Source organism: Salminus brasiliensis, chromosome 4, assembly GCF_030463535.1.
Source record: "Salminus brasiliensis chromosome 4, fSalBra1.hap2, whole genome shotgun sequence".
Classification (NCBI taxonomy): domain Eukaryota; kingdom Metazoa; phylum Chordata; class Actinopteri; order Characiformes; family Bryconidae; genus Salminus; species Salminus brasiliensis.
Window position 1 is genome coordinate 432,434 of NC_132881.1, and position 22,982 is coordinate 455,415.

At 45.6% G+C, this 22,982-nt stretch overlaps 1 protein-coding gene across 3 annotated transcripts in view; it reads left to right on the forward strand.

Annotated features, from left to right (window-relative positions):
- Window positions 1–3,634: 3,634 nt before the first annotated feature.
- slc8a3 (solute carrier family 8 member 3) overlaps window positions 3,635–22,982 on the forward strand; it is a 59,924-nt gene continuing 40,576 nt past the window's right edge. For 2 of the 3 annotated variants that reach the window (XM_072677246.1, XM_072677248.1), the window contains exon 1: window positions 3,635–4,040. The gene's annotated coding sequence lies outside the window, so the exon portion shown is untranslated. Of the gene's footprint in view, window positions 4,041–4,083; window positions 4,375–22,982 lie in introns of those variants that run through there. The other variant, XM_072677247.1, reaches the window with a different exon arrangement.

Genomic DNA, 22,982 nt, shown 5'->3' on the forward strand with positions numbered 1-22,982 from the left:
ACCCCAAATGTACAATCAGCCATAACATTAAGACCACCTCCTTGTTTCAGCACTTTTCATCTGTTCCTCTGCAGACTGTTCTCAGCCTCCTCTCACCCTGTTCGTTCTTCAGTGCTCAGGACCCCCCTGGACGGACCACCACAGAGCAGACTGTAGTGTTTGGGTGGAGGGTCATTCTCAGCACTGCAGTGACCCTGACTGACCTGGTGGTGTGTTGGTGTGTGCTGTGGGCAGCAGCATCCTGTGGTCACTGATGAAGGACTAGAGGATGACAAACAGAAACTGTCCAGCAGCAGATACAGAGCTTCTGTCTCTGACTTTACCTTCATCTACAAGCTGGACCGACTGGGCAGGAGTGTCTAACAGTGAGTGGACAGTGAATGGACATACAGACACAGTGTTTAAGCACTTCAGCAGCACTGCTGCGTCTGATCCACTCTCACCACCAGCCTAACACACACTACTAATACACTCTCCACCACCAGGTCAGTTAGGGACACTGCAGTGCTGAGAATGACCCACCGCCCAAACACTACAGTCTGTGGTGGTCCGTCCTGTGGGGTCCTGAGCACTGAAGAACAGGGTGAGAGGAGGCTGATAAGAGTCTGCAGAGGAACAGACCTACACCCTGCTCGTGACAGGTCAGTGGAGCTGATAGGATGGACAGTGAGGGAAAAGACCAGGAGGTGGAGTTAATGTTATGTATTCTATATATAATAATAATGTCTTTGTTCTGTATGTGTACACACACACACACACACACACACGTGTCTCAGGACCTGTAGGGTCTGTAAGAGCTGTCTGCTGCTGCTGTTTGAGCTGCAGTGTTCCTTAGTTGTAATTTTGTGTTTCTAAAAATATCCTGCAGCTGGGAGAGAGTCCAGGCAGAAGATATACACCCTCTGGTATCTCACACACACACACACACACACACACACATATGCACACATAATCAGGCTTGATCACATTTGCACACAGTGCACTGATTAACAATGCAGGCAGACTGTTAGCATGGTAAACAATGGGCACACACACACACACACACACATTCTGTGTGGAGCTGGACGGTCTGGGTTTGAAGCTAAGACATTTACAGCATCACCTGTACAGGTAGCTCCCCCCAGAGCAAAGAGCCAGACCCCATTATATCAGGCTACAGTGACACCTGTACACAGCGCTGTGTAAAAGTTTGTGGACATCCTTTCTAATTAGTGCTGCACCCACTGCTGACACAGATGTGCAAATGCACACACACAGCTTGTCTAGTCCCTGTAGAGAAGAAGTACTGCCAATAGAATAGGACTCTCTGGAGCAGATCAACATCATGACCCTATTGGCTCCATGCTGCCTAAGGCCAGGTGTGGACTAGAGGGGTATAAAGCCCCCCAGCATTGAGGAGCTGTGGAGCAGTGGAGGAACTGTGTTCTCTGGAATGATGGTGAAGGAGCTCCATCCAGTAGTTTTGGGAGGAGTTGGGGATGATGAGGTGAGGTGGTGATCATCATCCAACATCCTGACCTCACTCAAAAAGAATGCTCTTGTTGCTGAATGCAGTCAAATACTCACAGCAATGCTCCTCCAGAATCTAGTAGAAAGTCTTCTTCTCTGGACAGTAGAGACAGTTACTCCAACAGAAGCAGGATCAGCTCTCTATAATAGCCTTGATTTCAGAAGAGACCGTGAATGAGCAGGTGTCCCAATACTTTTGTCTATTTAGTGTGTACAGCAGAATGAGTGGCGGTGGTGGGGCTGCCGGGCTCTGTCGCAGGCCGGTGTGTGTTTGTGGTTCAGTGTAAACAGGATGTCCTTACTACAGATGAGGACACCATTTATTACCACCGCCGGACGCGCAGGATGATGGACGCTAAACTGAGGCTGTAGCCTCGGCCTGCTCCTCACACTCAAACTGATGGTGAACAGAGATGGCAGTAAACCGGTGGCAGGCAGGAGATGCTCTGTAAGGTCTCTCTCTCTCTCTCTCTCTCTCTCTCACACACACACACACACACACACACACACAGCAGAGCTGAGTACACCGTCAACACAAACAGTGCAGGCAGGTTTACACAGTCAGCAGCACAAACAGGGAAAGATACTGAGGCTGTCTGTCTGTCTGTCTCTCTCGCCGTCTCTCTCCATCTGTCAATCTCTATATCTGTCAGCCTGTCTCACTCTCTGTCTATCTGTCAGCCTGTCTCTGTCTGTCTCTCTCCATCTGTCAATCTCTATTTCTGTCAGCCTGTCTCACTCTCTGTATATCTGTCTGTCTGTCTCTCGACGTCTCTCTCCATCAGTCAATCTCTATATCTGTCAGCCTGTCTCACTCTCTGTCTATCTGTCAGCCTGTCTCTGTCTGTCTCTCTCCATCTGTCAATCTCTATTTCTGTCAGCCTGTCTCACTCTCTGTATATCTATCTGTCTGTCAATCTGTCTATATTAATATTAGTCTGTCTCACTATGTATTTCTGTCTGTCTATCTGTCCCTCTTTCAGTCTGTCTGTCAGTCTGTATGACGTTCTGTGTATCTATCTGTCAGCCTGTCTGTCTCTCCCTATCTGTCACTCTGTGTCCATTTGTCTATCTGTCCCTCTATCTGTCTGTCTATATAACTGTTTGTCAGCCTGCCTGTCTGTCTATGTCTTTGTCTTTCTGTCTGTCTCTCTATCTGTCTATCTCTCTGTTGGTCTGACTCTCTGGTATTAATCCACAGGTTGTTAGGAGGCCCCTGGTGGTCGCTCTGCCGCTCTGCCGGCCTCCTGTTCAGACTGCACTCGTATTCACACCCAGAGACGTATCTAGAACCTCCAGAAGGACTAGAGTGACATTTATTATGCTTACACTACCGTTTACTCACAGCTTGTCTAGAACCCAAAGAAAGGAGAGGAGTGATGGGGTGACGGTCACCTGCGCTACAGAGCTGGAGCGCTAATGATCAGACATCATCAGACCCTCTCTGAAGAGCTGGAGGAACCTCAGGGTTCTGCACTGATCTATTGCAGTGTCGTTTACTGACTGTGGCACTGAGCTGTTTTCTGGAGAGCAGCTCCTGGTGTTCCCCGTCAGGGCCAGACGGTTCTTTCAGAACTGAGAGGTGGATTGCATCACGCTGGCGTATTATCCCCTGACCGTAGCTGAAGGACGTGTCTGAGCTGGACTGGGGCGGGTCAGTGGCGTCCTGGTCGAGCCCGCTAACAGGCTGACAGGCTGCTTAGTGACATCCAGCACACCAAATCAGGTACCACAGCAACCACCTAGCAACACCCTAAGAACCACTAAACAACACCATAGCGCGTATAGCAACTACGTAGCAACACCAACAACAACCTGAGACACTAGCGACCACTTGGGATACCCTAACAACCACCTAACACCACCATAGCAACCACCTGAAATACCATAGCAAGTGGAGGATTTGGGAAATTCAGTGGAGGACGTGTCTAAGAAATCCTTCCAGGGTGGAGGTTTTTTAAAGTGTGTGTGTGAGTGTGTGTGTGTGTGTGTGTGTGTGTGTGTGTGAGTGTGTGTGATCATTTTAATCTGAACTGAAATTCTCCCTCGCGGGAGAAAACGTAGCGATGACGTGATCGTGCGTGCAAGAGGCGCATGCGTGCTTGTCCGTGCGCGTGCATGCCGGCAGAGAGTGCGCGTGCATGCGTGTGTGTACTGCGTTCAGGACGAAATCTGGAGCAGAGGGAGGCGGAGGCAGGAGCAGCGCGAGGACGAGGAGGAGGAGGAGGAGGATGATGATGATGATGATGATGATGATGGAAACAGAGACGACTCCGTCTCTCTGATCCAGGAGATGAGTGGCGGCGCGTGCGCGCGCGCGTGCGGTTTTCGTGCAGGACTCGCGGTGATGCTTCTTCTGTCGCTCACGAGCGAGAAGGAGAGAACGTGAGGAGGAGGAGGAGGAAGAGGACTGAGGAGTGAGGAGGAAGAGGAGGAGGCAGGAAGGCGCTCGAGCTCACCGCTGTCGTTGCTCATGGATTGCGCGAGCCTGCGAATTCTCCACGACGCTTCGATTTGACAGCGCGCGCGAGGTGTGTGTGTGTGCGCGCGTGGTTATGTGTGGGTGCGCGTGCATGTGTGTGTGAGTGTGTTGCAGGAAAAGAAGCGTCATATTTTGTTTGTTTGTTTGTTTGTTTGTTTGTTTACATAAATCCAAACCCATTGGAACTGCTGGACAGGCACGAGATTTTGGTGTCCGTGCGCGCGAGTGGGGGCCCTAGTGGTGTGTGTGTGTGTGTGTGTGCGTGAGGGATTTTGGAGGGGGTGTATTCTCCTCGCGCGAGCCGCAGCAGCAGTAGCTCGAGCCACCTTACAGAACCTTAAAGCAGCGGACCGAACCGGACCGAACCGGACACGCAGGTCCAGGTAGGTGGCAGCGTGTTTACGTGTGTGCTGGAGAAAGGGAAAGGGAAACAGGGGGTTTGCACCGTGCGCGTGCCCGTGCTTAACGGTTTTGGGGGGGTGTCTCGGTTGGTCAGCGTTTGAACGGGAGCGCGCGTGCGGCTCGGTTTCGCTGCCCACCGCTGTTCAGATAGATTGATCATCACCGGCTTCTGGAGCGAGGAGCAGAGGGAAATAGGGGAGGGGGTGGGGATCTGCGTCAGCACGCGCTAACGGAACCGGAACAGTGCCCGCGAAGTGTGTGTGTTCACGTTGCTGGCAGTGAGAGACCGCGACCATCAGCTGGGCAGCTTCAGCCGGGATGTCCGATATATCGGTCAGTAACACTGATATCGCGATATCTCCCCTTTTGTAAAATTGATATATTTTATATTGATGGGGTTGGAATAGGCAAATGAGCTGATCAGTCAGCAATCAGTTTATGGTCATGTGGCCATTTCTACCCATATCCCGGTATCCAGTGTGAATATTCAGTATTCATTATGATTTTTTCGGAATTCAGCATGAATTATTCAGGATCAACTATAAATATTTAGTATCCAGTATGAATTATTCAGTATTTGCTATAAGTTATTCAGTATCCAGTTTGAGTTATTAAGAAACATCTATTAATTATTCAGTATCCACTATGAATTAATCTGTATTTATTGTGAATATTCAGTATCCAGTATGAATTATTCATTGCGGATATGGAGTAAGAGTGGAAAGTGACTTAGCCAGTATCCAGTAAAAATTATTCAGTATCTATTATGAATTAATCAGTATCCAGTATGAATTATTCATTATCCAGTATGAATTATTAAGTATCTACTTGGAGTTTATCTGTATTCAGTATGGACAGTAGTGTGAATTATTCATTAAATATTTGAATGATTATTCAGTACCAGTTCGGTAGTATAATACATTTATAAAGTCCAATATGAAATAGTGTGAATTATTCAGGAAATAAAATTGATTATTCTATATTAAGCATGAATTACTCAGTATCCACTATGAATTACTCAGTATCCACTATGAATTACTCAGTATCCATTATGAATTATTCTTTATCTACTATGAATTACTCAGTATCCACTATGAATTATTCTTTATCTACTATGAATTACTCAATATCCACTATGAAATATTCTTTATCTACTATGAATTACTCAGTACCCACTATGAATTATTCTTTATCTACTAAGGATTACTCAGTATCCACTATGAATTATTCTTTATCTACTATGAATTACTCAGTATCCACTATGAATTATTCTTTATCTACTAAGGATTACTCAGTATCCACTATGAATTATTCTTTATCTACTATGAATTACTCAGTATCCACTATGAAATATTCTTTATCTACTGTGAATTACTCAGTATCCACTATGAATTATTCTTTATCTACTAAGGATTACCCAGTATCCACTATGAATTATTTTTTATCTACTATGAATTACTCAGTATCCACTATGAATTATTCTTTATCTACTATGAATTACTCAGTATCCACTATGAAATATTCTTTATCTACTATGAATTAATCAGTATCCACTATGAATTATTCTTTATCTACTAAGGATTACCCAGTATCCACTATGAATTATTCTTTATCTACTATGAATTACTCAGTATCCACTATGAATTATTCTTTATCTACTAAGGATTACCCAGTATCCACTATGAATTATTCTTTATCTACTATGAATTACTCAGTATCCACTATGAATTATTCTTTATCTACTATGAATTACTCAGTATCCACTATGAAATATTCTTTATCTACTATGAATTAATCAGTATCCACTATGAATTATTCTTTATCTACTAAGGATTACCCAGTATCCACTATGAATTATTCTTTATCTACTATGAATTACTCAGTATCCACTATGAATTATTCTTTATCTACTAAGGATTACTCAGTATCCACTATGAATTATTCTTTATCTACTATGAATTACTCAGTATCCACTATGAATTATTCTTTATCTACTAAGGATTACTCAGTATCCACTATGAATTATTCTTTATCTACTATGAATTACTCAGTATCCACTATGAAATATTCTTTATCTACTGTGAATTACTCAGTATCCACTATGAATTATTCTTTATCTACTAAGGATTACCCAGTATCCACTATGAATTACTCAGTATCCATTATGAATTACTCAGTATCCATTTGGGAATTGTTCTGTGTCTTCCATACTTCATTAAGTATCTACTATGAGGTATTCAGTTTGTACTAATTATAATTCCATATCTGTTATGAATTATTCAATGTCTGCTGAAAATCACTCATTATCCAGTATGAATTATTCAGTTTCTATTATTACTGGTTCTGTGTCCACTATGAATATTCAGGATGTAATATGAATGATTCAGTATGAGTCCTCAGTGTCTGTTAGGAGTGGAGCAGTATCTTATTTAACGTGTTCCGTATCCACTGTGAATATTCAGTATTCAGTATGAATTACTGAGTATCAGCTAATGTAATTAGTTGGTATTTATTGATCTAGTCTGAATAACTCCTCTGACTTTCATGCTGGACCTGAGCGGACTGTTGAAGCATAGCATGTTCATCACGCAGGCCTCACTCACTCTCTCTCTCTCACACACACACACACACACACACACACACACTCACACACTCACTTCCATACAGAGGAAGCTGTAGCTGCAGTGTTTCTGAGAGGCTGGTGTGTGCAGTGAGGACGGTCTGTGGGCCTTTATTGGTGCTGCTGCGTCGGAGAGCGACACATCAACCCAGCACATCAAAACAGTGTCGCCGCAGCGTAAACGGAGCGCGGGTGATGGAGCGCCACCGCCGCCGCCGCCGCTTTCAGGACGCCTATTATGGGCAGTTGGGTTGGATGGGCTGTATTTGGATACAGTTTGTGTTCATTGATCATCCATGACATCAAGGCTCTCTGGTGTGGCACCATCTGGGATTTACAGCGTTCAGTCTAAGAGAGAGTGTGTGTGTGTGTGTACTTGCACGAAGATACTCAATTCTGACCTGACACCAAACCCTGTCATCCCAAATACAGCACACTCACAACCCAAGCCCATCAACTAGGCGTCTCGAAGCGGCAGGCGGCGGCCGGTCCTGCGCTCCATCACCAGCCGCTCCCGTTCACCGCTGACGGGCGACCTGTTCTGATGGCTGGGTTTGACTGTGTCAGCCTCACTCGACAGCAAGCACGCCACCAAACACAGGCCCGCCACCTTCGCACCCCCCCCCCCCCCCCACTACCCCACCCCCCACCAGAACCGCTGCACCAGCACATCACCACCATTAAAGCGATAGTTTGATCAGAACTCTTCTTCACCCGTTCAGCGGTGTGTCTCGGGTCAGACTTGTTTCAGTCCAGACCCCTAACTCTGTCCACACGGGTGACCCTTCATCCAGATAAACTCTTCATCTAGTCTTGGGCAAAAGTTTGGGCACCCCGGTCAGACTTGTTGTGAGTGTTTATAAATCCCATCTACAGAGACACTCCTGTACACTCACCTACTCCTGTACACACACCTACTGATCAATTACTTTCCAATCTGATCAATCAGATTAATGTTATTCATAAAAATAAAGTTTTATTCCTGAAGAGGAGTTGATCACTTATCCACGCTGTATAAATCAGTATATTCAACAGTTAATTCAGTAAGTAATTCACACATTTAGTTTATTATTTTAGTAATTATTTCAATAGTTTGGCATTTTATATCAGTAACTAATTAATAATTCACTTTATTAAATCAGTAAGCAATTATTTAATTAAGTACATCAATTTAGTAATAATGTTAATAATTCAGTATATAAAATCACTAATTAATTTTCTTATTCAGTATATTAATCAATCAAAGTAATCATTCCAAAGTTTAGTATTTTTGTACATTAACTCAGTCATCATTCCAGAATTGATTATATTAATGGGAGCTACATTATTAATTTTTCCTTTTTAAAGTATTTTAGCATTTTTGCAATTTTCTTCACTGTAATATTTATTCATTACAGTTTTTGCTTTTTTCATTAAGATACTTTAATACTTTAACTGTTGAATATTGTAACTTTAATGGTTCCTTGTTACCTAGGTAAAGTCACACCACCCACCACACACCACTCACCACACACCACATCACAGTGAGGATAACGATGATAGTTGAATAATTAGCTTTTAATTAGACCGAGTTTACACAGAAATAGTGGAAAATAGTTACACATCTACACTATTTGTCCAAATATTTGTGGACACCCTTTCTAATGAATGCATTCAGCTACTGTAAGCTGCACCCATTGCTGACACAGATGTGCAAATGCACACACAGCTTGTCTAGTCCCTGTAGAGAAGAAGTACTGCCAATAGAATAGGACTCTCTGGAGCAGATCATCATCATGACCCTATTGGCTCCATGCTGTCTAATGCCAGGCGTGGGCTAGAGGGGTATGAAGTTGGGGATGATGAGGTGGGGTGGTGATCATCATCCAACAACATTCTAAACCTCACTAAAGCTCTTGTTGCTGAATACAATCAAACCCTCACAGCAATGCTCCTCTAGTAGAAAGCCTTCTTCTCTGGACAGTAGAGACAGTTACTCCAGCAGACGGTGTTGGAGGTGTTCAGTGATCTGTAATACAGTTGATTATGTGGTTTCTGACACTGTAGGACTGTTATCTAGAACATGGATTAAAGTACAGAGCAGTAGCTACATATGCTAATCAACATGATAGAGAGTGTGTTAGCTCTGTTGACATAACTGTCTAAATGAATTTGGATATGAATGAGATTTTAAAGCGTGTGCAGGTATGTGACTGATAGGTTATCTAGAACAGTGTTTCTCGACCCTGGTCTTTTTTTTTTACTGGACTCCCCGCTTTAACACACCGCTGATCTCTAAAGGGCTGGTTAATGAGCTGATCAGTGGAATCCGGTGTGTTGGGTTCCGGGAAAGCACCAACATGTGCAGGACAGGGTTCTTCCAGGACCAGGGTTTAGAAACACTCTAGAACATGGGCTGAAGTGTGCTAGCTGGCTACAAACACAAAAAATGTCTCGTAAACCACCAAAGAAATTCTGTAGACCACAAGGTCCTTCAGACCAACGGTCGTTAGACTGATATTGCTAAGTGTGAGCTAACACTGCTGAACACAACAGCCTGCCCAGCTCTTACTGGTTAAGCTGGCTGACCAGTTTAGCTCTTGCCCAGTTCAGGGGATGTTTGGTAGTTTAGCTGGTCTACAAGCATGGCCAACCTCACCAAACTAGACAACCAGTATGGCCAAGCTTGACCATGGATTAGCCAGAAAGACCTGGCTGGTGGACCAGCATGACCAGCAAGACCAGGCTGGTTGACCATCATGACCAACACCACCGTGCAGGTCGGCCACTGTCTGGACCCCTGCAGCAGCAGAGACATCCAGGCAGTTGGGGTGGGCTTTTAGTTTCTGGACCTGGACTGACCCCCTCTGTGAGCAGGGGTGTACACGTGGTTTTCACTAAGCGATCACTTTAAGGCCTCTTTAAGGCCATGCTGCCGTGCGCACAGTGGTGGTAGTGTCTGATGGAGGGATCCTTATTTGACGTGTGGTTCCGTGTTTCATCAGCAGCCCAAAGCTTGTCTCTGCTTATGATTCACAGCGTGCGGCGCTACAGCTGCGGGAGGAGAGGGCCGCGGACTGACCGCTCTCTCTGCATCCACGGTACACACATAAAACTCATTAGCTTATAAAGGCCTCATTAGTATGTTAATTAGTCTGCGTTATTTGCAGCACCCTGTGTGTGTGTGTGTGTGTGTGTGTGTGTGTGTGTGTGTGTGAGGCCTACACTCATAAAACAAAAGAACCGTTGGGACTTTATTCGTAACCGGCAACCTGATTGGCCCCTTTTGTTGAAGGGCGGGACTTTTTCTGTGACTGCTCTCCTCATTTATAACGGCTCTGGCTGATCTGGATACTTGGGCAGTACTGTGGCTCTCTCTGTGCTGCAGGAGGTGAGCCTCACAGTATCAGCAGTTCTCCTGGACTGCGTACAGAGGTACAGAGCTCTACAGGTACCGGAACCCACCTCCACTCCGTCAGTCCTGCTGTTTTGGAATGCAGCAGTAACTCATTTGCTGTGGAACTACTTTTTGGTGGAAGGATCTGACAGTGTTAAAGTAGATTCGCTGTGTGTGTGTGTGTGTATGGATGGGCCTGCTGGGAGTAGTGTTGCTTGTACAATCTAACGGCAGCAGGAAGGAAGGATGGGGTAATGCAGCCTATCACTGAAGGAACTGCCCAGTGCTGCTAGGGTCTTGTGCGGGGTGAGAGTCACTCTATGCTAGCTTGGTAAACATCCTCCTTTCTCCCACCACCTGCACTGGGTCCAGGGGACGTCCCAGGACAGAGCTGGCCCTCCTAATGAGTTTGACTAATCTCCTTCTGCAGTCAAAAGGCTGCTGCCCCAGCAGGCCACTCCATAAAAGATGGCTGATGCCACAACTGTATCAGGAATGGTCCTCAGGAGTGGCCCCTGCAGTTAATCATTGAGGTTAAAACCCAGTCCACTCTCTCAGTGGCCATTCTCTGGACGTTCTCTGCTGGAGGGGGGTGTCTGCACCTATGGAAGGCCACCACCTGTCTTCACGTGTGCAGTGGACCTCTACAGTGGTGGACAAGCAGCTTCTTGTTTTCCTCCAATGTGCGCTGTGCTCTAGCTGATCATCTGTTCTGATGGTACTGATCTGTTCTGAGGCTGAAACGCAGTGATGTTTAGTGTGTGTGTGTGTGTGTGTGTGTGTGTGTGTGTGTGGAGTATAAAGCCTATGGTCAGTCCCGCTACAGCGTGGGACTGACCACCTGTGTGTGTTACACATTATATATAAAAGCTGTTATGGAAAACTGCAGCTCTTAACATGGCTAACATGACCATCTGTGCAGCGCCATCTAATGGCATCTTAAAACAATGAGTTTTCTACCTCTCTTGGCCTGGTACTGGTTCTGTTGGGTTCTGTGGGGTTAAGTAACTAGTTTAAGGAGAGACAACTTGTAGAATCATGATTGTGTTTAGAACTGTGCTGTTCTGTGTGTTCAGTGGATATCAGTACTTTAATAACAGTACTTTAATATCAGTACCTGAAGAACACTGTTCCACTGGATCTCAGTACTTTAATATCAGTACTTTAATATCAGTACCTGAAGAACACTGTTCCACTGGATCTCAGTACTTAAATATCAGTACTTTAATATCAGTACTTTAATATCAGTACCTGAAGAACACTGTTCCACTGGATCTCAGTACTTTAATATCAGTACTTTAATATCAGTACCTGAAGAACACTGTTCCACTGGATCTCAGTACTTAAATATCAGTACTTTAATATCAGTACCTGAAGAACACTGTTCCACTGGATCTCAGTACTTAAATATCAGTACTTTAATATCAGTACCTGAAGAACACTGTTCCACTGGATCTCAGTACTTAAATATCAGTACTTTAATATCAGTACCTGAAGAACACTGTTCCACTGGATCTCAGTACTTAAATATCAGTACTTTAATATCAGTACTTTAATATCAGTACCTGAAGAACACTGTTCCACTGGATCTCAGTACTTAAATATCAGTACTTTAATATCAGTACCTGAAGAACACTGTTCCACTGGATCTCAGTACTTAAATATCAGTACTTTAATATCAGTACCTGAAGAACACTGTTCCACTGGATCTCAGTACTTAAATATCAGTACTTTAATATCAGTACCTAAAGAACACTGTTCCACTGGATATACAATGTCCCAGAGTTCTGAGGCAGGTGGTCCGGGACGCAGTGAACTTCAGAGGCTTAAAGAAGAATTCTAATCTGTTTCTTTAGAAAAGAGGAAAATCCACTGCAGTGAAACAGGTTCAGGTTCAGACTCCTGGTTTTATGTGTATGTTCCGAAGTTGGGCTACAGGACAGTTCCGTTTTGTCGGTTCTGAGCTGGTGGAACCGGCTGCGCTGCAGGCATATGGCCCAGAGCTCGTGCTGGACGTGTTGAATCAACATTGGCGGAGAGTTCAACGGCACAGTTTTCTTCACAAGACTCTCGACAGCCAGAGACCAGCAGTGATCAGACACAGCGGAGAGATCTCACACAGTCCACAGTGGCCCACTTCCTGTGTCCTGTGTGGCTCAGGGGCTAACAGGGTTGTTACTGAGGGCGGCAGATCGGGGCCGAAGATTTTTACTACGATATTTTTGGTTGATTTGAGCTTTAGCAGTTTACACATGAAAACACTCACGCATGTTTCCTGTGTTTCTATCAGCCGAACTGCCAGTTCATAAACAATAGCATTTACTCAACCAAGACCCCTCAGGACCCCTCAGGACCTTCGGGACCTTCGGGACGTTCCGAGAAGTTCACATCTACAGTCTACACACATCTACATCAACTCTTGTAAATGTATGTTTGGAATAGGGGGGGCTCTCATTGTTTACTGTTGGGGTCTTAGTTACAGTTGCAGTACGTGAAACTACCTCCACCATGTTTGGAGACAGTACTTTAGCCTGGCTAGCTCCCACTGTGAGCTGCTGATGAAACTACCCCAGGACACACCTCAGTCCTCAACCACACATATAAACACTCTTCAGGGAGAATCTGGTGAAAAATCTGTGTGATTGGTGGGGAACTGGTAGACAGTTTTGCTATGGGAAGACAGGAAGCTGGCTAAAAGAACACTGTACTGGGACCAGTTTAACTGTATAAAATATCCAGTGATGAACGTTCAGTCGGAGTATAAGTAGAAGATCTGATTTAATCTTCTCATTGTTTTTAAATCATCCTGTTCGCTCCTGCTCGCAGACCCTGAGCGGGCCATCCGGAGAACAGGTCGTTAACTGTGTCGTTACGTAAGTTCATGTAAATATCTCTCTTAGTGCTTCAGAGCCAGCTGTTGAATGGCCCTGCTGTTTCTTTAAGCAGCTGTGCCGGTGAGTGGATCAACCCGGGCGTAAGGAGGCTCCAAGGCAGCAGTATGTGAGTCAGCGCCCGGGCTGTGAGTTTCAGGAGGACGGGACTCGTCTGCTTTAGATCTGAGGAGACAGGAAGCTGAAGGAAACAGTGAGGACAGCGTCTTATCAACAGTGTGATTCTGCTTCCTGAAATGGGGGGGTGGGCGGTACCATCTGCCCATCACCAACACAGCTTCATACATGTGGCCTAGTTTAGCAACAACTCTGGATACGTTAAAAACCAACCATGGATACGTTAAAAAAACGAACAGTAACGTTAACTCCAGCTAACAGTACCGTGAAATCCTGCTGGTGTCGGGGAGGGAGAGGCTGGTGTCAGGGAGCGAGGCTGGTGTCGTGGAGCGAGGCTGGTGCCGGGGAGGGAGAGGCTGGTGTCGTGGAGCGAGGCTGGTGCCGGGGAGGGAGAGGCTGGTGTCAGGGAGCGAGGCTGGTGTCGTGGAGCGAGGCTGGTGCCGGGGAGCGAGGCTGGTGCCGGGGAGCGAGGCTGGTGTCGGGAAGGGAGAGGCTGTTGCCGGGGAGTGAGGCTGGTGTCGGGGAGCGAGGCTGGTGGAGGGGAGGTTCTGCGCTGGCGGCGCCGAGTCGCTTTCATTGTTTCTAATTAGCGTCTGTCTGATTCCTCCAGCAGCTGCTGTTTGATAGCACAGCGCTAATCGCCTGAGCGGCAGTCCGAGTCAAGTACGGGAAGGAGCACCGAGAGCCTATCAGAGAGAGAGACAGAGAGAGAGACAGACACACAGAGAGAGAGACAGTGAGAGAGACACACAGAGAGAGAGACAGATACAGACAGACACAGAGAGAGAGACAGACAGACAGACACAGAGAGAGAGAGAGAGACAGACAGACAGACAGACACAGAGAGAGAGAGAGAGAGACAGACAGAAAAGACAGACCCAGAGAGAGAGAGAGACAGACCCACAGAGAGAGAGAGACAGACACAGAGAGAGAGAGACAGACCCACAGAGAGAGAGAGACAGACAGAGAGAGAGAGAGACAGACAGAAAAGACAGACCCACAGAGAGAGAGAGACAGACCCACAGAGAGAGAGAGACACAGAGAGAGAGAGACAGACCCACAGAGAGACAGAGACAGACAGACAGACCCACAGAGAGACAGACAGAGAGAGAGAGTGTGTGTGCACATGCGTTGTCACTGGTTTGCTTCTAGACATTGTAAGTGATTCTCTCTCTCTCTCTTTCACCGAGTCAGTGTCTCTCTCTCTCTCTCTCCTGCTCTATTTTTAGCGCATTACTTATTCATGGGGGCTTCGTGCTAAAGCACAGTGTGGAAATGCGAATGTGTGTGTGAGTGTGTGAATGTGCCTGTGTGTGAATGTGTGAGTGTGTGTGTGTGTGTGTGTGTGGTGGGGGTCTTCAGAGCCTTGTGGGTGTGTTTGGAATAATGCATGTGGTGTTTCTCATGTTGTGGGCTGTGGGCTCTAAGAATCCACACTGGACACACACACACACACACACACAGACACACACACACACACTCTCTCTGAATCCGACTTTGATGTGTTCTTTTTGTAAGCAGACAGCCCTCAGTGGGAACACTTGTAGTATTTATCTGTGTCATAAATTAATGTTCTGCTAAGGGTTCTAGACGCTGAGTGATGTGATGTCATTTGAATGTACCGCCCATTCAGCCTCTAGCAGTTTAGCCCCACCCACTCAGCCTACAGCAGTTTAGCCCCACCCATTCAGCCTCCAGCAGGTTTAGCTTCATCCAGCACACACATGTTCTGATGAGGAGGTCATTTACATATAATAGTCTTAAGGGAAGTTGTGCAGCCCTTGGGCACATCCCATCGATTCCGAATATTAAGGTTGCAAGATAGTTGCTAGGTTGTTGCTATTGTGAATTGGGTGGTTGCTATGGTATTTCAGGTGAGTGCTAGAATGTTACCCTGGTGTTCAGGTGGTTGTTAGGGTGATACTGCATGCTAGAGTGTTGACATGGTGTTGCAGGTGGTTGTTAGGGTGTTGATATGGTGTTGCAGGTGGTTGTTAGGGTGTTGATATGGTGTTGCAGGTGGTTGTTAGGGTGTTGATATGGTGTTGCAGGTGGTTGTTAGGGTGTTGATATGGTGTGATATCTTGTGGCTTGTGGCTGCAGTTTTGGTGGGTTCTGCTCGGCGTCTCAGTAGCTGGCAGTCTCTCTCTCACCTGACGGCCCTCGAGTGGGATGAAGGTTCGGCTGGGCCACTTTCTAATCTTTCTGATTTTTATTCGAGGGGTTCTGAACCCAAAAGGCTGCGACGAAACTCTGTCTGAGAGCTTCGTATCTAGTACAAGAACGAGGGGCCGTGACCTCATGACCTCCTGTCTGCATCACAGTGGCTCTGAGCACCTGTCTGACTCCATGTCTGTCTATCTATTTCTATCTGTGTATGTATATATCTACCTGTCTGTCTGTCAGACGGTGAAATGGTTAAAAGACGTGTCATTCAAAGTGTGGAGTTTTGTAGGGTTTAGTGTGAAACGTTCGGTTCTAGATAACCTCCCCCAGTCAGAGCTGGAGTTCTACAGTGGAGGTTCTAGATAACCTCCCCCAGTCAGAGCTTGAGTTCTACAGTGGCGGTTCTAGATAAGCTCCCCCAGTCAGAGCTGGAGTTCTACAGTGGAGGTTCTAGATAAGCTCCCCCAGTCAGAGCTGGAGTTCTACAGTGGAGGTGAAGGGAAGCAGACGTCTGAAGCTCTAATAATAAAAGCTCCTCACAGAAAGTTCTTCACCTAATGGTGATGAAGACGCTGCCTGATGCCTGAGACACGGTTCTACCAGAGTTCTGAGAAGAGCTCGGCTCTAGAACCTGCTTTTAAAATCAGATCATTAAAATGGTGGAGGGATACATGCTGCAGGGTGTAGTGCGGCTACAGAAAGTAGTCCCTAAAGAGAACTGGATTAGCTGAGATTCTCTGTTCACTATTTTACCTTCATCATCATCATCATCATCACCCATATAAAACTTGTGTAGCTGCACTGGTGGGTTTGGATAGGAGATAAATTATGGGCTGTATCTGTGCTGTAGTCATGGCGACTGACACCTGTTTCCATTCACCTCCACTGTACAGAGGCTTAGATTCACACCGAACCCCAAACCCCCCCAAACCCCCCGACTCTGGCTGAGGGAATTTTGAGAAATGGTGGCGTTCCCCTTCAATACTTTAAATGGACTGTAGTGGATGATGTGTGCTGTTCAGTAAACTGGGAAACCTGGTGTAGCGTTGCTGTATGTCACTGCTGAAGGGTGTAATCTGCTGAATTATGGGATGTACACAGCTTTCTGTGTTGGAGCGCGGGTGTGACGGAGTGTGTTGGCGCAAGCGGCCGCTGTGTCGCTCTCATTGTGAGCGATGCGGCTCATTGGTGGTCCTGAGAGGACGGATCAGTGTGTGGTAATTACAGCCGGTTAACGCCGCATTACACACAGATTTAGCGCGCATCACACCCGGTTCTGCACTCAGACGGATTTGAGTGCTCTATCCGTACTGCCCTTAAACCCGAGACTGAGTTCTCTATAAACCAGCGGAGAACCGGGACTATTAGAGCTCGGCCTTCAGTTCAGAACACAGGTGTCAAAACTGGGTCAAATAAAGAGGTAAACACACCTGTACCATAATGCTAATTTCTGCTAGCCCTTCAATGGGATTCTAGCAGTATGTTAGCGCACAGCTCCCAGCAGTTCACTCAACCTGTTCTCTGTTCTAGATTAAAAAAGGAACATTCAGAGCTTGTCACAGACACTAGCAGCTATTTGCGATTGTATGTTGACCTCCGCCTATCTAGAACCTCCTAAGCGACTAGAATTTTACTCAAGGTCCCACTCTGTAAATCAGAGCGGGATTGGTTGGTTCCTAATGGTGTTGGTGGTGAATCTGACGGCCTTCAGTTCTACTAGTGAAGTCCCGACCAATGGGAGAGCTGGTTTAGCTCAATCTGCCCAGATTCTGCTGAGAGAACCGTTCTGATTGGACAGTTTTCTGATTAGTTTTACAGATTTAACCTTTAAGTTTCCAGCAGAACTGAATAGTGTACTGAGACTAGTCCTGAACTACTGCAGAGTCTAAACCCCAGCTCCAGTCTTCTGAGGAACACTCAGCTCCACCCACAAAGGCGGGGCTTTACTGATCACAAATCAGACGTAGAAAACCCTGAGTGTTCCCCACTGCCAGTCTATCAGTCTACATATCTATCAGTCAGTTACTATATCAGTCTTTCTGTCAGTCTGTCAGTTGGTTTAATGTGTTTTTAAGTCGCAGTGTTTGTAGTAAAGTCTGAGATGTTGGCACGTCACGGGCTGAGATGATTGTGCTGAAATCACGCATACATTTACATTTATTTGTTTAGCATACGCTCACAAACACACTCACAAACACACTCACACACACACACACACACACATACACACACACACATTTCCAGGCCGTCCACTGTCTCTTGAATTCTTTTCAACTTTTTTATAGAACAGAACATATTTATAAAAGTGACGGTAAATACAGTACTGTTGTTCTTTTAAATCTCTCTCTCTCTCTCTCTCTCTCACACACACACACACACACACACACACTCACACAAACAGACCACCTGCTGTCGCTCGCTGTGTGTGTATTTTTAAGACAGTGATTCCAGTGAGTTTCGTGTAAAGATATTCAGGTCCCTCACGCTCAGCTCTGTTACCATGGCAACTGGCCCAGACTCCCCCAGACGAATCAGACTGGAGTGAGGAGGAAAGAAAATATCCCGGCAACCGGGCGCTCATGAGAAACAGCTCTGATGAGCAATTTACGGCTAAGAGCCGGAGAACGGCACTGGAAATTAAAGCTACACTCCGTCAGATAATTTTCCTCTTTTCAATCAGACCGGCAAAACCAGCCCCGCCCCCTTTACACCCCCGTCACACGTCACCCCATTACTCCACTGTAGTTCAGACTGAGGTCTGTTAGGATGGAAAACTGGTGAGGCTGGTGAGGCTGGTGAGGCTGTGCGATGTAGCGTTAATTGAGCGTCAGCACTGGGAGACTTTCATTCTGTATCGCAATACTTGTCGTTTTGTAGTATATCAGTGTATGTAAATGAGTCTATAACCAGCCAGGGAGGACTGACCAATCAAGGGGGGCAGAGAGTCAGAACACCAGTGGTTATCCAGGCTGTTGAGATGAGGAGGAGTGTGATGTATGGTGTGTGAAGCGTTATGGAGAGACAAGACATCGCTGCAGGATCAATATTCGCTGTACAGGGCTTTGATATGCTGCGATGTAATTATGTAATTAACATAATATTTGAAAATTCATTTATTATTTTATGCTATATTTTTTCCTTTCATTTTTTTCATTTAAAAACCATTATTATTATACCATCTATCTATATATATATATATATTTTCCCTGTCCCACAAAAACCTTCTCCATAGTGTGAATCACAGTCAATTACAGCTGTTCTTTATACTGTAGCAGGCGTTCGTGATGAATGGACCAATAGAAATGCTCCAAAATTAATTAAATAATTTTTTATTCCTATAAAATTTCAGAAGGTTTTTCCTCCTCCTGTAAAACTGCTGCTGTTTTAGAGATACAAGGTTTTATCTGAAAGCAAAAATATGCAAATGAGTCTATAACCAATCAACAAAGACTGACCAATCAAGAAGTGAGACGAATTTAAAGGGCTATTTGTTGGATATTTAAAGAACATATTGCTCATTTTGCTGATCAGTATCCCAGTATTTGTTTTACCATAATTGACGAATAGGCTGAAATATGCAAATGAGCTCATATCCAGTCTAATCAAGACGTGCACCGAATCAAATCACCCCTGCAGTTTAACATTGTCGATTTCAGTTGCGATATAACGAGTATTACAGATGGTTGAAATATGCAAATGAGAAAGGATTGTCCAATCAGGAAGTGGGAGAGTCTGATCTCTGTGGCTTGTGAAGCGGATCAGATTAGCAGTGCAGTGGCTTGTTTACTAATTAGTGATTGATCTTTTATTTCAGTTCTGATGTATTGACATGCAAACCTGCCTCTAACCAATCAGTGTAGGAGTGTGTGCTGAGAGTGTCCTGACCAATCAGAGATGGTCTTGATTGGATTTTACGGGAGCGCTGCTTTAACATGATGCAACAAACGCAAAATAATTCCTGCATAAAAAACAGCAGCCGGTCTTTAACCACGCCACGCTAACGACCCGTCATCCTGCGGGGTTCAGTACAGAGGGCAGCACAGTGTGAAGCAACGGAATAGCAACACAACCCACAGCGCAGAGCTAACGAGGCTGAGTGACCAACCGCACACACACACACACACACACATTTAACACATATTAAATTAAAAACAAGTTATTTATTATTAATGAGAAACTTAGGACTGATCAGATGTGAAGGGCTGGTTGGATGCTGCATTAATTGAACTGGGAGAAAATAGAACATTAATAATTAATTCCATTCATTAAAAAAGAAGTTTAATGTATAATTGGCTAATTTGCCAATAGACTGTTTTAAATATGCAAATTTTAGCATTTAATTAGCATATTGATGAAAATGTGTAAGTGTACAGTTCCCACCGTCTCTCACATATCACCACCTTTATCAGCCCTTAACACTCGGCAGCCACTCACAGGAAAGCGTGTGGTTGTGGGCGGAGCTATTCTTTAGACACACCCATGCTTAATTGACTGAGTTTTAGATGGAATGATGATGATGATGATGATGAAGGTAAAATAGTGAATAGAGAATCTGAACTAATGCAGTTCTCTTTAGGGACTACTTTCTGTAGCTGCACTACACCCTGCAGCATGTATCCCTCCACCATTTTAATGATCTGATTTTAAAAGCAGGTTCTAGAGCCGAACTCTTCTCAGAACTCTGGTAGAACCGTGTCTCAGGCATCAGGCAGCGTCTTCATCACCATTAGGTGAAGAACTTTCTGTGAGGAGCTTTTAGTAGAGCTTCACACGTTTGCCTCTATAAGCTGACATGGGTGGGGCTACACTGCTGTAGGTCTGAATGGGTGGAGCTATACTGCTGTAGGCGGAATGGGTGGAGCTATACTGCTGTAGGCGGAATGGGTGGAGCTACACTGCTGTAGGTCTGAATGGGTGGAGCTATACTGCTGTAGGCGGAATGGGTGGAGCTACACTGCTGTAGGCGGAATGGGTGGAGCTATACTGCTGTAGGCGGAATGGGTGGAGCTACACTGCTGTAGGTCTGAATGGGTGGAGCTATACTGCTGTAGGCGGAATGGGTGGAGCTATACTGCTGTAGGCGGAATGGGTGGGGCTAACCTGACTTCTGTACTGCTCCAGGTGGAACAGGAGTTGTAGTTGGGTAGCAGGTGCACAGTGCAGATGTTATGGTGTGATGGTTGTGTGTGAGTGTGTGTGTGTGTGTGTGTGTGTGTGAGTGTGTGTGTGTGCACTGTCTGTGATTTTCCTGTGATAATAACACTCAATTCTCAGAAACAGTTGTTTAAAGCAGCAGTGTGTGTGTGTTGGAGATGCTGCCGCCTCACTCCTCACACACACACACACACACACACACACACACACACACATTACATAACAGTGGTCTCTGCACGCTTGCTGTGTCACAGGATATCAGGTTTGTGTGTGTGAGTGTGTGTGTGAGTGTGTGTGTGAGTGTGTGTGTGTGTGAGTGTGTGTGTGTGTGTGTGTGTGTGTGAGAGTGTGTGTGAGCGCTGCAGTAAAGCATTATTATTTAAAGCGCTTTCTGTCGGCTCAGAGCTTTCCCTGCTGATCCAAGACCAGAACCCTCCAGAATTCCCTCTTCAGCTGCCGGGGTGTTAGAGCGCTCGTGGAAAACAGGAGGAGTGGATGGGGGAGGGGGGTGTTCTGATACTGGCTGTACTGGGCTGAGTGATGGGTCTGGAGAGGGGTGTCCCGTGTGAGTGTGTGTGTGAGTGTGAGTTGGTGTGTGATGGTTTACATATGTGCAGGATTTGTGATTTCATGTTTGTCTGAACACTCGGCTGATTTTCCCTGTAGAACTGAACGTGTGTGTGTGAGTGTGTGTGTGGACTAACAACTCTGAATCACTCTCTGTAACACACTGAGACGCTTCAGTGAGCCTGAACACCTCCCATCCAGAGAGAGAGAGAGAGAGAGAGAGAGAGAGAGAGAGGCCTGGGGATAGTGACTCTTTAATAGTCATGAGCCCCCCCCCCCCTCCTTTATGCCTCACTATCTCTCTCTCATTCTTTCATTCTGTCTCTCTCTCCTTTATCTCCTTTATGAGAGAGACCAGGGAGAGATATAAATATGAGAGAGAGAGATAGTGGGATAAAGTAGAGAGAGAGAGATAAGAGAGAGAAAAGATGAAAAAGAGATAAAGATAGTGAGATAAAGGAGAGAGAGTGAGGTTTGGGGGGGGTGGGGGGTCTGATGGTCCTCCGGCTGCTGCTCTCGTCTCTCCTCTGCTTTCCCAAAACCGTTTTCCCCTCATTAAACCAAATCAGCTTCTGTTTACTCACAAACTGAGTGTGTGTGTATGAGTGTGTGTGTGTGTGTGTGTGTGTATATGAGTGTGTGTGTGTGTGTGAGTGTGTGTGTATGAGTGTGTATGAGTGTGTGTGTGTGTGTGTGTTTGTGTGTGTGTGTGTGTGTGTTATTAGGGCTATGTTTAGCTCTGTGTATTCTGACTGAACATGTTTGTGCCAGGAATCAGAGGAATGGAAGGTAGTGGAGACGCACTGAAAGAGTTCTTCAGGTCCAAACACGGTGCACAGAACCCTTTGTACGGTGTTCTATGGGGTAGTGTGCTATGGGGTAGGTGTTCTATGGGTTACTCTGGGGTTCTGTGGTGTTCTATGGTGTTCTATAGGGTACTATGGTGTTCTGTGGGTTACTCTGGGGTACTGTGGTGTTCTATGGGGGACTGTGGGGTTCTATGGTGTACTATGGGTTACTCTGGGGTACTGTGGTGTTCTGTGTGTTACTCTGGGGTACTGTGGGGTACTATGGTGTTCTATGGTGTTCTATGGGGTACTCTGGGGTACTGTGGTGTTCTATGGGGTACTATGGTGTGCTAAGTGTACAATAAGGTGCTTTAGTCAGTACTATGAGGTGCACCAGAAGCAGCTGAATGGGACCAGGTCTGCTTATCTAGAGAACTGAGAACAGTGTGTGTGTGTGTGTGTGTGTGTGTGTGTGTTCTCTGTACTGTAATAAAGGTTGTGGTGTTCCCTGTAGGCCGTCCTCACACACTCTCATTTAACTCATAATGACTGTGATTATTCTGCTGAAGTGTAAAAAGGCCCTTAGTGCCAGTGCATGTGGCTGGAGGGGGTGTGGCTAATGCAGCAGTGCACGAGACTAGAGGGGGCGTGGCTAGTTCAAAGATGGGCTGCAATCTGTAAGTGTGCCGCGACACTGGAATCAGTGTTTTTCAATAAAATAAACCAATTAGGTTTATTCATGAAATTATTCCAAAACTGTCTGAAGTAATTTGCATATATCAACAAATGTAAAAAATAAACAGCGTCCAGATAAAAGTTTAATCATGAGATTACTGACCTAAATCAGAGGATCAAAGAAGCAACAGCACACAAACAGTACTGTGGAAAAGTGTTGGACAAAAGTGTTTAG